This window comes from Lissotriton vulgaris, chromosome 1_2 (assembly GCF_964263255.1).
Source record: "Lissotriton vulgaris chromosome 1_2, aLisVul1.2, whole genome shotgun sequence".
NCBI lineage: Eukaryota > Metazoa > Chordata > Amphibia > Caudata > Salamandridae > Lissotriton > Lissotriton vulgaris.
Genome location: NC_141686.1, coordinates 209,381,822 through 209,399,764, shown reverse-complemented (window position 1 = coordinate 209,399,764; position 17,943 = coordinate 209,381,822).

The following is a 17,943-nucleotide window of genomic DNA, read 5'->3' as shown; positions in this document are numbered from 1 at the left end:
TGGTCCATCGATGGGTGTATCCACACCTAGTGAGTTTGCTCCAAAGTTTGTTACAGTTAACAATGGTGAAACAACTATACCAGTAGGCTTTGGCTCCTCAGCCCCCTTGTGTCTAGATGTTGTGACGTTGTTGCAGGAGCCTTTAGCGATTTTGGCCTTCCTGCCTCCAATAGTATTGGCAGTGACCGGCTTCCTCTTAGGTTTGGCACCCTTACGTCTTTCCCGCAACTGGCGGGTATTGGGTCTTTCCGGGGACTTAACCGGAGTGGAAACAGTGGAAACAGAGGTAATCTCAATAGAATCCTGTGGTTGAAATTGCACAGGAGGTGAAGTAACGACCTGGTCCTGGGGGATCGGTGGGTTGTGCACAATCGCTGAGACGGTGTTCGTATTTGGTCCCCTAACAAGCTCAGGGGTGCGAGCATTAGCAAAATGGCCCATAGAGGTTCTTTTGGCCATAGCTAAGTCCTGCAAAACCCGGTGTTCCATAAGTAAAATGCCCTGGTCAATAACAGAGTTAGCTCTTAGTATAAAATTATCCAATCTTCCCGTTAAGTGACCACATGAGGCCTTACTCCTACTCTCACGTACAGCCATACTACTGGTACAAACCTCGCCACAAAGAGTACTTACTGTGTGTCCAGGACGTAGACCTGTTCTGTGGTGGACGAAACAGGGGTGGCCTGGTCCGGTCTCCTCTGGGCTACAACGGGCTTAGACGGGCCCGCCCTTGGTCCAGGCTTCACCCGGCACGCGCCCACGCGCGTCCCGCGACACGGGGGGCAAGGCCCAAAATATGGAACGTGTGGGAGGGGCGGGAAGAGGCACCAGCATCAGGGATGAAGGGCTGCTGGTCCTCGCAGTCCCGCAACAATCACTCTGCCCCAGTAAACTTGCACCACCTCCTCGAGCAGCCTGAAGTAAGATGTAGCTACTTACAGAGAATGCTTTGGAAATCAGCAGTCAATACTCAGATGTATTCCTCAAGTAAAAATGGACTAAGACATGACTGCTCACAGAATATACTTTTTGAACCAGGACTGAAGTGTCGCTCATAATTCTCTCTTGAGCATAGAAGAAGGCAAGCTATTCACAGAGAATGTTTTCTGAATTAGATCATTCTTGATTATACAGGATAATTTAAATGATTTCGCAGAATTTATGTTTCATTTATTAGTTTGCTCAACTTATATAATAATCTTGGATATAGCTGGAAATAACTGGATGCATTACTGGGATTAAAGGAGAATAACCTCAACCTATCAGGCCTAATAAGGACTGAACTGTACCACATTGGGGGCAAAAGAGTCATGGGCTGTAATGCTACCATGAGCTATTGCCAGTGGGTAGAAAATGTGCAAGCACTCATCCAATAATTTTTTTAATGATTGATGCACCACTCTAAGTGGTAAAGGTATGCCCAGACGTAGGTCCTATACTCACTATGCCACTGGTACCAAGCTATACCTGACTGATGAACCCTAATAAGGGCTAAACTGGTCTTGGGTTGCTTGCGTTCTTTGTGCAGGGAGGACCTGGTCTCCAATCAATCAATCAATCAGCATTTGTATGGCGCAGCACTTTCACCCTAAGGCGCTATGTGTGCTGTGTCTTTCCCCAAAAAGCAAGATCTTGAGTTTCTTTCTGAAGTCTGCCAGGGAGGATGCTGTTCGGATGTTGCAGGGCAAGGCAATTCATGTCCTTGCAGCGCTGTATGAGAAGAAGCGGCCACTGACGCATCTGTGAAGGATGTGGTGGGCCATGTTCAAGGGTGAGAGAGGTGGAGCCCAGCTGTCTTGCGGGGAGGTGGTAGTTCAGTTAGTTGTAAATGTAGGTTGGTCCTAGGTTGTGTGGAGCCTTGTAGGCATGCTTGAGAATCTTGAACAGGCACCTCTTCTGGATGGGTAGCCAGTGGAGTTTTCTGAGGTGTGGAGTGATGTGTGTCCAACATGGGAGGGCCAGAATGAATCTGTATGTGGTTATCTGTATGGTCTGTTTTGAGTGGCTGGGTGAAAATTCTTGCTACAGAGTGTTGCTATAGTTGAGGCTGCTGGCGACAAGGACCTGTGTGACTGCATTTTATGATGTTGATGTTGATTGCGATCCATCTGAAAATTATGTGGAGGGTGTGGAAGCAGGAGGAGGCAACTGCGTTTACTTCTCATTTCATGGTTAGTTGGCTTTTGAGGATGATGCCAAGATTACGTGCATGTGTGTGAGTTTGTCCGAGTTCGGCTGGCAACCAACAGTAGTCTCATGAGGAGGCATTCGCCCCAAAGATCACAATTTCTGTTTTGTTGGGGTTGAGATTGAGGCAGTCATCCATTTGGCTACATCAGTCATGGTGTTGCAGAAGTTGGTTTTGGTATTGGAGGGACCGAATGCTCCCAATAGCAATTACCAATGTCTAGACAAATTGCAAGCATTCCTCCTATCTCCTTATGTGTCTTTGACATTCCAAAGAGGGCTGTGTGAATCGCCTTGGTGTAGGAAATATTCCATCAACCATTAGATGATGTTCTCAAATATATGCCAAGTATTTATGAGATGTTGATTCTAGTCAAGTCTTTCCACTAACTCATTTGATTGCATCACCAAAGGGTCAACATAGTAAGTGAACTTGAAGTCTGAATCCATAAATCCATCCTTTTTTTATTTTAACAAAAAATAGTATATATATGGCGCTTACTACCCCTTACTTCATGTGCTGTGGCACTGAAGTGCTTTGCAGGATTGAAGTTTCATAGTTAGTAGATTTTTAATTTTGTTGTAATTAGTGGTCGTATAATACTGTTTTTTGGATGACATGGCTAAATAAGGAAGAGGAAGATTGAGGAGTTGTTTGGGAGTTCATAGTAGTCAGAGTGAGGGAGGAGACAGATAGAGGAACAATGGGACAGAAGTTGAAGGTAGTATTTTTTTAATAATACAACTGAAATTAACTTACACATAAACATGACACTTAGTAATGTTTCAATGGCTGGAGAAAACCCATCAAAATATCAATATGTACTTAAAAGCAGCAATATTTACATGGTCTGAATTGCACCTTTATCTTGTAGTGCAATATTTGTTTTGCAAATAACACATGACAGTTCTTCCATTTTTATTAGTAGGCATGACCCCTTTATGCCAATATATGTACAGAGATGCAGCAATGTTGACATAGTCTGATATGCACATGTGTATATATATACATATATATATATATATATATATATATATATATATATATATATATATATATATATATATATATATATATATATATATATATATATATATATATATATATATATATATATATATATATATATATATATATATATATATGCCATTTTTCTCGTACAGAAGTACAACGCACTCCACACAGATAAATTCGGACACAATGCCGTCTGCTAGTCAAATCCTGGGTTTATTTCATAACCACAAGCCAAAAACAAACCCTACGCGTTTTGGCGGACAGCCACCTTGCTCACGGCTTTACCCGTGAGCAAGGCGGCTGTCCGCCGAAACGCGTAGGGTTTGTTTTTGGCTTGTGGTTATGAAATAAACCCAGGATTTGACTAGCAGACGGCATTGTGTCCGAATTTATCTGTGTGGAGTGCGTTGTACTTCTGTACGAGAAAAATGGCATAATTTCGGGATCCTCCAAACCCGACCGCACCGCCAGCGAAGAGTCCCGGTTTACATGGAGGAAGTGAAAGTGAAATATATATATATATATATATATTCACTGAAAAAACCATAGGTTATAGACCATATATAGTTAGGAATTAGCATTTACAAAACCTTATTTTACTCGCACAAAACCATTGAAATTCCATATATAGTTAGTTGCACTAACTATATATCGCGCACCCGCAATCCACTGCTGATGATGTCACATATTACATCATTCATGACATGGTCAGTGACATCACTGATGACATCACTGATGACATCTCAAATGACATCACTGATGACATCACTGAAAACATCTCATTTGACATGACTGATAACATCACTGATGATATCATTCATGTGATAATACCATGAACCTCTTCAGACTCTAATATAACCTTAGATACAATCAGTGTAAACAGACAGTCACAGACTGTCACTCATCCATGGAGTTACTCACACACCTAGTCAGTTATGCCAAAAATCAATCACACCTCCATTTTCTCAACTATACAGTTATACACACCTTACTTATTCAAACATATACTAACACATATTTACTTTACTCTCTTATACAATCTCTGATACATGTTCACAATGATCCATACAGCCACTCACACATTCACTGGCTCTTATGCACAGTTATTTATAGATGTCAACTCTCACATGTACTGTGTTTTACATATGTACTTATTTTGACATGTAGCACTGAGATATCCATTCACTCACTAATACACTCATGCACAGTCAACCGCCCATACAGCTGTTTGCACATGCACTTTTGAATCTATACATATAGTGAATCAACTACTCACACATCTATGTACAGAGTCACACACCTTCCAGCCACCCATACACACACACTCAGTTTCCCATACAAATACTTGGACAACCAATCAACCCATACAGTTACTCATATAGCTACTGATCAACATATGCAGCAGTTTGTAGAACAACAGATATAATGATGCACAAATTAAAACAGTTTAGTCACTAACCCATGCACTCAGTGAGACACATTTAATCACTCACTCAATCAGTCAGTCATGCACCTACTAAATCCTTCATCCAGACACTTATACATCCACTCATTCTTCAAAATATAAGACATATTTTAACTTTACAGAAACATACAGTCACTGGATGTTGTCATCAGTGATGTCATCAGTGATGTCATTTGAGATGTCATCAGTGATGTCATCAGTGATGTCACTGACCATGTCATGAATGATGTAATATGTGACATCATCAGCAGTGGATTGCGGGTGCGCGATATATAGTTAGTGCAACTAACTATATATGGAATTTCAATGGTTTTGTGCGAGTAAAATAAGGTTTTGTAAATGCTAATTCCTAACTATATATGGTCTATAACCTATGGTTTTTTCAGTGAATTTTCAAGGTTTTGTAAATGCTAATTCCTAACTATATATAGTCTATAACCTGTGGTTTTTTCATTGAATTTCATTGGTTTTTTAAAAGCTAATATCTGTAGCTGTAAAATATACTCTTTATTACGTGACGTATCACGTAGCCACGTGAGACGCCTCATGACGCGTCGCCTCTGCAGCGCAAACCAAACCCGTAACGTAAGCGCGCCGGAGCACGCTTACAGATATATATATTTTTTTAACCTTAATTAGACAAAATCCACACATGCACATATCTTGAGGCCTTGCAAAGGCACATCAAACAAACAATCCCTACCGCTCTGGACTGTTTAGAATGTTGACAGACACCGGAGAGCCAATCAGCTCCGCTTCGCAAAGTTCCGATACGCGAAAAGTTCGCGAACCGGAGCGCTACCCGGAGCGCTGTTACAGATATAGCTGCCCGGTTAGCTGCCGGTTAGCTGCCTGGTTAGCTGCCCGGTTAGCTGCCCGGTTCGCGTACCAAGACGCGTCTCTACGGCGAAAAAATCGAATCTTTTTTTTTTTTTTTTTTAGCTTAGCTGCCGGTTAGCTGCCTGGTTAGCTGCCCGGTTAGCTGCCCGGTTAGCTGCCCGGTTAGCTGCCCGGTTCGCGAACCAAGACGCGTCTTTACGGCGAAAAAATCGGATTTTTTTTTTTTGCCCCGCGTGGCTCTATAATATCCCCCTCATCAATCCTAGGGGGTCAGGAGGGGTCTACCTTGCCCCCTTTCCTTCATTTCCCCCTTCGTTTTTCACCACATCTTGTCTCTCGAGAGACAAGATGGCAGCCGCTCCGGACTGTTTACAATGTTGACAGCCAATCAGCTACTCCTCCGACTCACGTTACGCTGCCGGTTAGCTGCCCGGTTAGCTGCCCGGTTAGCTGCCCGGTTCGCGAACCAAGACGCGTCTTTACGGCGAAAAAATCGGATTTTTTTTTTTTGCCCCGCGTGGCTCTATAATATCCCCCTCATCAATCCTAGGGGGTCAGAAGGGGTCTACATTGCCCCCTTTCCTACATTTCCCCCTTTGTTTTGGCCTCCTCTTGTCTCTCGATCCTACCGAGAGACAAGATGGCGGCCGCTACGGACTGTTTAGAATGTTGACAGACACCGGAGAGCCAATCAGCTTCGCATCGCAAAGTTCCGATACGCGAAAAGTTCGCGAACCGGATCGCTGCCCGGAGCGCTGTTACAGATATATATCTTGATTTAAACGTTAATTTCTCAAAATCCACTGAAGCACATATATTGAGACCTAGCAAAGGCACATCGGGCTAACAGTCCCTACAATTTTGCCAAGTTTCGTGTAAATCCATTCAGCCGTTCGGGCTAAAAGTGAGTCCAACCGCCCTATGGAAATTAACATGGGAAAATCGCGTTTTGGGACCCCCCTTTTTTCTCAGCCCCCCCTTGACGAACCCCCCCCAAATTTCCAGGAGCTGCTCAGAAACAAAATGTGCCATTTTCCTGAAAATTTCAGCCGATTCCGTCCACAAACGCCAAAGTTATTAGGCATAGAATTTTCAAAAGTCCCATAGAGAAAAAATCCTAACTATATATACCTACTGGCTATCGCCAGTAGGTAATATATATATATATATATATATATATATATATATATATATATATATATATATATATATATATATATATATATTCAATGAAAAAACCATAGGTTATAGTCCATATATAGTTAGGAATTTGCATTTACAAAACCTTGAAAATTCAATGAAAAAACCATAGGTTATAGTCCATATATAGTTAGGAATTTGCATTTACAAAACCTTATTTTACTCGCATAAAACCATTGAAATTCCATATATAGTTAGATGCGCTAACTATATATCGCGCACCCGCAATCCACTGCTGATGATGTCACATATTACATCATTCATGACATGGTCAGTGACATCACTGATGACATCACTGATGACAACATCCAGTGACTGTATGTTTCTGTAAAGTTTAAATATGTTTTACATATTGAAGAATGAGTGGATGTATAAGTGTCTGGATGAAGAATTTAGTAGGTGCATGACTGACTGTCTGAAAGAGTGATTAAATGTGTCTCACTGAGTGCATGGGTTAGTGACTAAACTGTCTTAATTTGTGCATCAGTATGTTTGTTGTTGTGTAAGCTGCTGCATGTGTTGATCAGTAGCTATAAGAGTGGCTATATGGGTTATTGATTGGTTGCCCAAGTATTTGAATGGGAGGCTGAGTGTGTGTGTGGGTGGCTGGGAGGTGTGTGACTCTGTGCATAGATGTGTAAGCAGTTGATTCACTAGGAGTATGAGTTCAAGAGTGCATGTGGAAACAGCTATATGGGCGGTTGACTGTGCATGGGTGTGTTGGTGAGTGAATGGATATCTCAGTGCTACATGCGCAAGTAAGTACGTATGTAAAACACAATACATGTGAGAGTTGACATATATAAATAACTGTGGATAAGAGCCAGTGAATGTGTGAGTGGCTGTATCGATCACTGTGAGCTTGTATCAGGGATTGTATAAGAGAGTAAATATGTGTTAGAATATGTTTGAATAAGTAAGGTGTGTATAACTGTATAGTTGAAGAAATGGAGGTGTGATTGATTCTTTGCATGACTGACTAGGTGTGTGAGTAACTCCATGGATGAGTGACAGTCTGTGAGTGTCTGTTTATACAGAGTGTATGTAAGGTTATATTAGAGTCTGAAGACGTTCATTGTATTATCACATGAGTGATGTGATCAGTGATGTCAAATGAGATGTCATCAGTGATGTCATTTGAGTTGTCATCAGTGATGTCATCAGTGATGTCATTTGAGATGTCATCAGTGATGTCATTTGAGTTGTCATCAGTGATGTCATCAGTGATGTCATTTGAGATGTCATCAGTGATGTCATCAGTGATGTCACTGACCATGTCATGAATGATGTAATATGTGACATCATCAGCAGTGGATTGCGGGTGCGCGATATATAGTTAGCGCATCTAACTATATATGGAATTTCAATGGTTTTATGCGAGTAAAATAAGGTTTTGTAAATGCAAATTCCTAACTATATATGGACTATAACCTATGGTTTTTTCATTGAATTTTCAAGGTTTTGTAAATGCAAATTCCTAACTATATATGGACTATAACCTATGGTTTTTTCATTGAATTTCAATGGTTTTTTAAAAGCTAATATCTGTAGCTGTAAAATATATTCTTCTTTAAATCTTGAAATATATTTTTCATGTTCTTTAGACAATTTTTTTAAAACATTTTTTTTTGTTTCGCTCCCAGTCCGCGAACCGGTCAGCTTCCCGTTAGCTCAATTTAAAGCCGCGGCTTAGTACGCGAACCGGTAATCGTTCCTTTAGCGTAACTGTTACGTTCGCATGACGTTTTGCGTTATCGCGTAATACGTCATTGGACGCGCCAAGTTAGCGGACCCGGAAGTGGACCGGAAAACGAAGCAAAGCGCGAAACGTAAACACAGAAGGTCATGTGACTCGATAATAACACTTTTCATTGGTTCATTTCACTTTTGGTTTCCTAATGATGTAATACTTGGTCATGTGATATAAAATTAACACTTTTCATTGGTTTAGAATTTTTCCTTCTCCCAAATGATGAAAACCCCTCCTTCTTTCCTCACTCTGACTTTCATCTTGGTGAGAGAAAGACCCTTTTTGATTCTTCAGCAATGGCTTCAATGGTTGCTTCAGCTAGTGTGCCCCCACCACCTCCTCCACCTCCTCATGGGAAGAAAGGACCACCTGCTTCAGTAATTATAGAAGAGGTGGAAAATCAAGAAGAGGAAGAAGAGGAAGAACATTCTGAGTTTTTGCCAGAAGAGCCCAGGAGATATAACAGGAAAGAAAATTACATCTGGCAATTTTTTAAGTTTCCAGCTGACCAAAAAAAAGTCAATGCCAGATACGTCTTTTGCCGTATTTGCGGCGAACGTCTTTCAAGGGGCACTGACAAAAAGTACAGCTATGGGAATTATACAATGCACAGGCACATGAGTCGGTGGCACCCTAACAATTACAGTAATGCCCAGCTTCGCGACCAACAACAAAATCCCCCAGAAATGGCAAGAAGATCTGTTGTTCAGGAGGTATCGGGACCGGAGGCGAGGGAGGTGATCCCGAACATCCAAATCAACATGGGGGAAGTGAAGCAAGTCTGTGTGTGGTGCAACCAGACACTTTGCTACCGCGAAAGTAGCATTACCCTTATAATGAGAGCCATCAACAATCATGTGTGCCCAAAACGCCCCAAAAAATAAATTCTTCTTTTTTTTGTTGCTCCTGTTGAGCCCTCTTCGATGAATCATTTTTGTTTCCCCCCTCCCCCCCAAAAATAAAAAAAAATACAAAATGTTCAGAAAAAAACAAAAAAATATAAAAAATGTTCAGAAAACTAATAAAAAAAATTTAAAACAACAAAAAGAAAAAAAAAGTTCTTTTCAGAACTACCTCCCCATTATTAAAAAAAATTGGTAGAATTCTTTGAACTCTGCCAAGCTCTATTTCTATTAGTTCGCTCCCAGTTCGCACTCCGGTACGCGAACTTTGAGCGAACCAAAACATTTTTTTTTTAAAAAAGGAACAGTAAGTATAAGGAAAGGAAACAGACAGTTATGTTACAAAAAAGACAGCTATAGGGAGTAAAGAAAAGATACTGTTACCCGCAATTCACTTCTGATCATGTCATATATTACATTATTTTTGACATGGTCAGTGACATCATCAGCAGTGGATTGCGAGTAACAGTTTTTTTTGTTTACTTCCTATAGCTGTCTTTCTTGTAACATAAATGTCTTTTCCTATCCTTATACTTACTGTTCTTGTTGTAAAAATTTTTGGAGATCATTCAGAAACAGTAACATTAATAGAGACAGAATTAGTGAATAATAATGAAGAAGTATGGGAAGAGAGGGAGTGAGAAAAATACTGGAAGGAGTAGAAAAATTAAGTAATAGAGAAAGGAAGGAGAGAAGTAGCAAACACAGGAAAGTAAAGATTAAAGAAATGAAGCAGTAGAACTAATAGATGTTAAATGTGATAGATTAAATGATTGATTGAGGGTGACGATAAGGTGTGTCCTCTCTAAAAGTTTGTTTAAGGTGAACCGTACTCTGGGTTGCATATCAAATTTATGGTTGTTGAAGAATACAGGCGAGATAATAGATGTGAAGACCTACCATTGCAGTAAAACATGCCCACTTATTACATCATTCATAACATAGTCAGTGACATCATCAGCAGTGGAATGCAGGTTAAAAAAGTAGAAAACATTTACCTTATAATTCTTGTTAATTTTTAAAGAAAATTTTTCATACATTCAATCTGTAAAAGAGAGAACAAACATTTCCAAAAATATTAAAACATGTATTTAAAAATTAGAAAAAAGAAGGGAAAAGGTTCAAGAAGAAACCGTTTTTAAACAACTTTGACACTTACAGAAACCTCTACTTCTCTACGACCCCTACACAATCCTAAATATATTTATTTTAAACAAACAGTATCTTCATGCTGATGAAATGAGGCCTATTTTGAAATATGATGCTTCTTTTGCATTGCTTATGTCTCACAATAGTGATGCAATAACAGCGCAAAAGAGATGTAAAACCATCATAAAATTCTGTCTAACATTTAAAATGATTGTTTTAGGATGCAAATAAGATGTGTGCTTTCAAGAGCTTTCTTTGAGGTGAGGCCTATTTCTTTTTTTAAAAAAAAACAGTACCCAGAAGTACAGCACTGTAAGCATTAAAATTGACACTTACAGAAGACTCAGCTTCTCCATATCTACCTCACATTTCTAAATGTATATCATAAGTACAAAAAGCATAACATTAATTATACATGTTAAATGGTTTATTTTTGCTGTTCTCAGAATGTATCAAATTTCACTTAAATCAGTGACTTGAAGATATTCATCATGTAACAGCGGGGAAAAAAAAACACAATCAAAATGACTGTGTTTAAAAAACCCATACAACCTAAGAAATCTGATTTCAAAACTCCTTAAAATTAACTTACTTTCAATGACGTCGAAGGATCTCCTATGAACAGCATCCACTCTGTTGTGCTATAAATATTTTCAGCCCGCCACTTTCTGAAAGAAAACCTCCATCGATACGTAAAATATGTTACATAGAAAAAAAGACTTCTCTCATTCTATCACATGTTTCCACTAGGCCAAATCATGTTGCCGCGATTCGCAAGTCTTGTAATTCTTCCAATCCAATCCCGACATTTTCTATTTTCGCAACTTTCAAAAAGAAAATATTTGAGATTATTTTCACAATCCTGGACTACTAATATCTTACTCTTCTTTGTCACTCATGTTCTCCTTTTCCTATGACACTGATACTGCTTACTATGAAGCAGACTTACTTGCATCAGGTTTATATAGTTGGATTTTTAATCTAGACAGCATTGCAGACTTACATTCCCTCTACTTAAAATTTTGGTTTTAAAATCACCAGGTAAGAATTTTTAAGGTCAAACAGCAATTTTTTTTTGAAAGTTACAACGGAATCATTGCAGAATGACCAGCCGTTTCGAGACTTTAAGTAAGCTGTATAATGTCCTGATGTTGTTGATGGACCATTGTGATAGATAATTGCTACAGTTACAAAAGTCCTCCCTGATATTGACAGCTGAGAAGCCACAATTTTTTTTATTAAAGTTGACAATTTTGATCCATCAGGCCTACATCGTTGGATCATTAAAATGACATACTGGCCATATCTACGTATAAATAATGTTGACATCATATCACATTTACATTGGCTACACTCCATGTTGTGATCCGCTGCATTTACTAGCTTATTAAAGGACACTGATTTACTGTCTGGCAAAGTTAAATATATAAATCTTTCTGAGTCTACACTAGTAGTACTTGATACCATACAGTTCTCGCAATCATGCTGCCATTGATAAGAAAGCCCAAACAGGTGATCTACATCTACACCCTCATCTTGCAATACATCAAGCATATACATTAAAAACTCCTGACAATCTTGCTGATTATTTTCAGAGAAGTCTGTTTGACCTGAACATTCATCTAACAGATAACGAACTTCAGACACACTTTCTACTTTTGTTCGATCAGTGCTACATTTCTCGAAAACAGAATTCAACAAACAGCATAAAATTTGTTCTGAATTCAACAGAATCTGTTCTTTTAAACTCTCTAGTGAAAAGAGAACATTAACCACTACATTTGCATAGCAGTTGACACCAGAACTGTTTTCAAATTGAAAACCGACAACATCTTCACCAGAATCCACTTTCTTTCTGCTAACAATTTTCGGTTCATTGACTTTTAGTCTTTTTGCAACAACCTCCCTACTATTACTGATATTTCTACGTTTCTGGCCTACCACACGTTTCTCAAACAAAGGATATTGAGGCAAATGTGGCGCATACTCTCTTCTTAACCTATTGTATTCCTTAACACAATCTAGATCCGCACAAATGTTTGTGACATCACAGTCAATCAAGTACAATCCCGATAAAGTTCTAACTCGTGACAATGCCACATATGCCATACCCTCCTTGAACACAGAACTGCCAATATTCACCAATGCACAGTCTACACTTAAACCTTGCGATTTATGGATTGTCACCGCATATGCCAAGCAAACAGGAAACTGTTTACGGCGAACATATAAGTCTTTAACAAGCAAAAACCTAGCAGAACATCGACCAATTTGCTGTACTTCCTCAATGCCATCAAATTTAATTCTTAAAAATTCTATTCCATCTCTATTTCTGTATTTCTCAAAATCAACAACATTACCCATTGATCCATTTACCAGACCTCTTTCTACATGTAAATTCCGTCTCAAAATGATTCGGCAATTTAAACACACATTTAAAGTCTTTTCAAAACCCCTGTTTTAGATATAGTCTTCTCTAATGAATCCAATTTTGATTTCAAATTGTCTGACAAAATAATTGTTGATCCCATATGCTCTAATTTGTCGATAGCTTCAAGTTTCACAATCTCTTGCTTTTCTAAATTCAACATTTTGTTGTTGAAGATGGCACATTCTGCAAGAGTTGGCATGAGACATATCCCGGATTTCTTCTCAGTAATTTTCTGAAAAATATTCTCAGGCACAATCTCTTGTTTGGGATATAAATTTGACAGTAATCGTGCATTTAAAGCTTCTTTCCCATGCTCGGTCACTTTTCCAATTCTAATATCTTGTAGAATATTCTTGTAATCTTCATCCTTTGCCTGACGCATATTTTCATGCAGTTCAGCATAATTGAAGTTTAACCATATATTGACGTTGCCAATGCTCCCTAGGCACTTCCTGGTATCTTCATGCGTGAGTATTTTGAACACAGGTTGACCTTTTACTGGTGTCAGCTGCAGAAGATCTCCGAAAACAATGATGTGTTTGCCACCAAATAACACATCATATTCAGTTTTAAGTACTTCTTGCATTCTCAAATGCACAAAGGCAAGCATGACATTGTAAACCATGCTTACTTCGTCAATGATAAGTAGTTTCATTTTCCTCAAGACTCTTGAAACTTCACAGCAAGCATCCCCAGATAACTTGTTGTATTGTAATTTGTTGTCATGCTCCACCGGCAGCATCAGTAGACGATGCAAAGTAATACCTTTAATGTTATGTGCTGCCAGTCCAGTAGGAGCGGTGACAACACAAGACAGCGATGACTCAGTCCTTTCCTGCAAATAACAAGAAATTGCTTTAATGAGGAAACTTTTTCCAGTTCCCGCTTCTCCACTCACGTACAGTCGGACAGGCTTCAACGATGTACATGAGCACTCGTTCTTCTCATGACTTAATCCGTGCTCAATTTCCTTGGTAACTTCATCATATATTTTCCTCTGCTCAACGTTGAGTTGTTTTTCCAAGTCTTCTAAGTTAACTGAATCCTCCTGAGCATGTGCCATGGCTCTTTCCACTTCATTCATAGCATTGGCAGCTTCATTTTCGATAATAGGCCCTCCAAGTGGATCTTGACTCAATGAAACAGAACTCTGACTGTCCTGAGAACTGTCTCTGGCAATCTCGGCTGCAATCGTTGCTTCCTGCTCAATTTCCAAAGTTAGCATTTCTTGATATTTAGGAAAAGCAGGACATTCTATGGACTCCTTGGCTGCATTAAAAGAGTCTTCGTAACAGAGGAAATCTCCAAGCAGTTCCTCTTCTGCACGCCAAGGCTTGAAAAGTTGCAAAAGTGCTAAATAGAAAAACTCCTTTTTTTCTGGAGATTCACCACTCAATTTTCGATGGTTTACTAATTGGCATTTTCTTTGCTTGACCAGGCATCCCTCACTTCCAATTACAGCATACACTCCTTTCTCAATATCTTCTTTGATGTTCCTCTTGAATATATAATTTTGGAGAACCTCATATAGACAAACATTCTCAAGGTGACTGCTTCGATTTGGATAATATGTATCCAACATGTTGGTCTTCAAAATGTCGGTACTGTTTGGCTCCTTTTCCGCCAAATACTCAATTTTCCAGACAGGTTTTAGAACTCGATTTCGCGTTGCAGCAAGACCAAGACTCGCCCAAACGATACTCCTAGATTTGGCATAGAGACTTGCTGAAGACAATCGATCTGAACATTCGTAAGCTCCGATTTCTCGATGCGACAACATCTTCAGACTGAAACTGTACAACTTCTTGCTGAGGCTCTTTTCATGGGAAATGTCCTCCCACATATCCTTCAGTTCTGTCTTTTCTTTTTTGGTGATGTAAGATGTCACATACCGAGCCACAGCCATACAGTTGTCACCCACAAACTGTATATCCATGTTAGCATTCCACATGGACAAAATCACTGGGTTGTCGTCGTTGATGTACTTGGACTCTTCGTTCCTTTTCAAATTGTATGTATTTTTGGGTGATTTCCTCGTCACATTATGTCGTAGTGAAGACATCAAACTGTTCACTTTTCCTTTAGAAATCACCGGTCGTGGAAAGTTGAAACGACATTTGGTGTAGAACTTGTCCTTGTTTCTGAATTTACGACGACAGTACTTTCCACAACGATGGCTTTGGAAACGTAGAACTTGTTCTCTTAGGCTTTTCTTCTCCGTTGCGTTTGGAACAGCACACGTAGAATACTGTTCTATGAAATTCATCACTAAGTGATCAGGATCTGTTCCAAATTTAGGTGCATCCTTGATCCACAACAACATATGTATATGAGGAGCACCTCTTGCTTGGTACTCCTTTCTCCAGAAGAAATCCAACACCTCTCCAAGAGGTGGATTCTTCTTATTTGTGATGAAAGACATCATAGCTTCAAATTTATGATTGAAGTACCTGCATACATTCACAGGATCCAAAGAACACAGTTCTCCAGGTGTCTTGAATTCAATGTTTTCAATATTTCCATTTGCTTCTCGTAGAAATTCAAGTAAGTCTTCCCAGCCATACTCGGCACAGCTCAGAGTGAGGAACCATGTCGGAGTTCCTAAATTCCTCAGCATACATTTTAAATCACCATGACGACGATACCAGTACTCATTAGTACCACGCTGACACGCCATGAGATTAATTAAGTGAGAATCCAAAATACTATCTTGGACATTGACTTTATGCGTAAAGTCTCTTGCCAAGATATTTCGCATCTGTATACCACTTTTTAAGATGTGGTTCACTGCATATGACAGTCCAGACAGATCGCTTTCAAACAGGAGATGAAACAAATAGGGAATGCATTGACGAAACCTAGGATCTTCTCCATACAATCGTAAAGTCCGGTATTCAGACGCAGGAATTTGATGAGATCGCTCATCATATCTTCCTCCTCGACCTGTGGGAAATAGCTGTGGGAAACACCGAGCTTCCAAACTTTCCTCCCAAACACTAATGGGACTCCCTTTGGCTTGTTTCATTTGAAACAACTCAATAGCATTCCCCATGACTTCCTTGGAATGCAAAGGATGAACACTATAATGTTCATATATTTCTTCACTTTTAGAGGCCTCTACTTTCTCAATTTGGCCAGCACACAAATCGCTATCCTCTTCATCACTTACTTCCTCTTCTGCAACATACACATTCTTATAATACTTATTATTTTTCTTCAAATACACTGTTGCCTTTTTGACTTTCCTAACATCCACTAAATCTTGCCATATTTTCTTATTCTTTGTCGGAACCCCATTAACCAAGATAACCAGAGGTTCCTCTTCCACTTCTTCTACTCCAATTGTGTTAATGTTTTTATTCAAATCTAAAGGCAAATAAACAACTCTTCCCTTTAATCCTCTCTGTAAATCTGCTGAAGGCAACTTCCCTGTCTTTGGCTCCATTCTTACAATAGCCTGAAAGGGATGGATACTTTGAATCAAAATAGATTCATAAGTATTTAAATCCTTCAATTCAGAAGGAATCTCAACCAATTCAAGATTATTATGAACTGCCCTAGCAGGCATCTGGTTTTGGTTTAATTTATTACAACAATAAGTACACACACGTTGATCCGATCCCAAATCAAAATAATTTTCTACCATCAAGTATGTGGCAAAATCCTTCCATTCACTATTATTTTCCCTTTCACTTTTTGCATATAAATCCACTACCTTAGTCTGATTCTTATAATAAGTGCGTCGACAACAAACACAAGTGAAATTAGGCCTCTCACTTGATTTCATCTGAAACGTGGCAATTTCCTTCTGAAAATTATCTGTACTGTAAACCTGTACATTATCTTCCACATTACTCTCTACTTCAGGGTCAATTTGAACATTCTCATCTTTACTACTAAAGTAACAAAACTCAATTTCTTCACAAATATTCTTCACATCTATTTCAGAACCATGCAAAAGAGAAGCACATAATTGTTTAAGCATAATTGCTGGACTCTTTGCATAATACAACATTCTCACTAATTTTCTCACTTTATTATGATGCACTGCTAGCATCCTGAAATGATGAAAAACACTCTGGCATACTCTCCTGGAAAGACAAGCCAGTGAATGACCACGCAAACCTGTCATTTGTCTCACTCTGCAAGGATCTAAATCTTGCAACAACTTCATTTTCTGCTTCAAACTTTTCTTAGTAAATGTCCGTATAAAATCACAAAGCAAATTGATGGAAACCTGTCGCACACTGCAAATAGAACTACACTTCCAAATGTACACAGGAGCCTTAGGACGTCTTCCTAAAACCTCATCACTTAGCGCCTCTTCTGTCTCTGTTGTCACAAGTTTTTCTTTTTCAACTGGACAACCATCCTTCACTTCATAAGCTCGACCACTGGTGTCAACTGCATGCACCAAATCATTATCCTGAAAATAACTCTCCTCATTAAAAAATGCCTCAGAACTTGAACTATGCATCCATTCTCCGGAAAAAACTTCACAAAAGTTGCTACGATTTACTACTCTCTTCCATCTACTGTTTGTTTTAAAATCAGAAATTACCTTGCTTAGTTTCCTAATTCTATTGATTACCAAAATAAACAACTTTCGCTTAATTTCAAAAGCATGATCAATAATTTTCTCGACATTTTTCTTCTTCTTATAAAATGCTGCTTTCTGTTTGCATTTCTTAATATTTTTTATTAAATTAACTATTATCCTATTACGGAACATTCGTTTTCGAATATCCCTAAACTGTTCTTTCCTTCTACTATCATGCACAGAGTTATCTCTTCCTCTACCAGTAACATTTATCATGGGTCTTTCCTTTCCATTTAAATTACTCTTCTTTTTCTGAACTGAAACATTTTGGCGATAAATACTTTTTTTACTACAAATATTTTTTAAGAAAGATTTTGTGCTCTTACCCAGAGCTTTCTTGGTGTTTTGATAAGTATTTAGGGAAGAGGACTGCTGCAATAAAACATCACCGTGCTGTCTTTGAC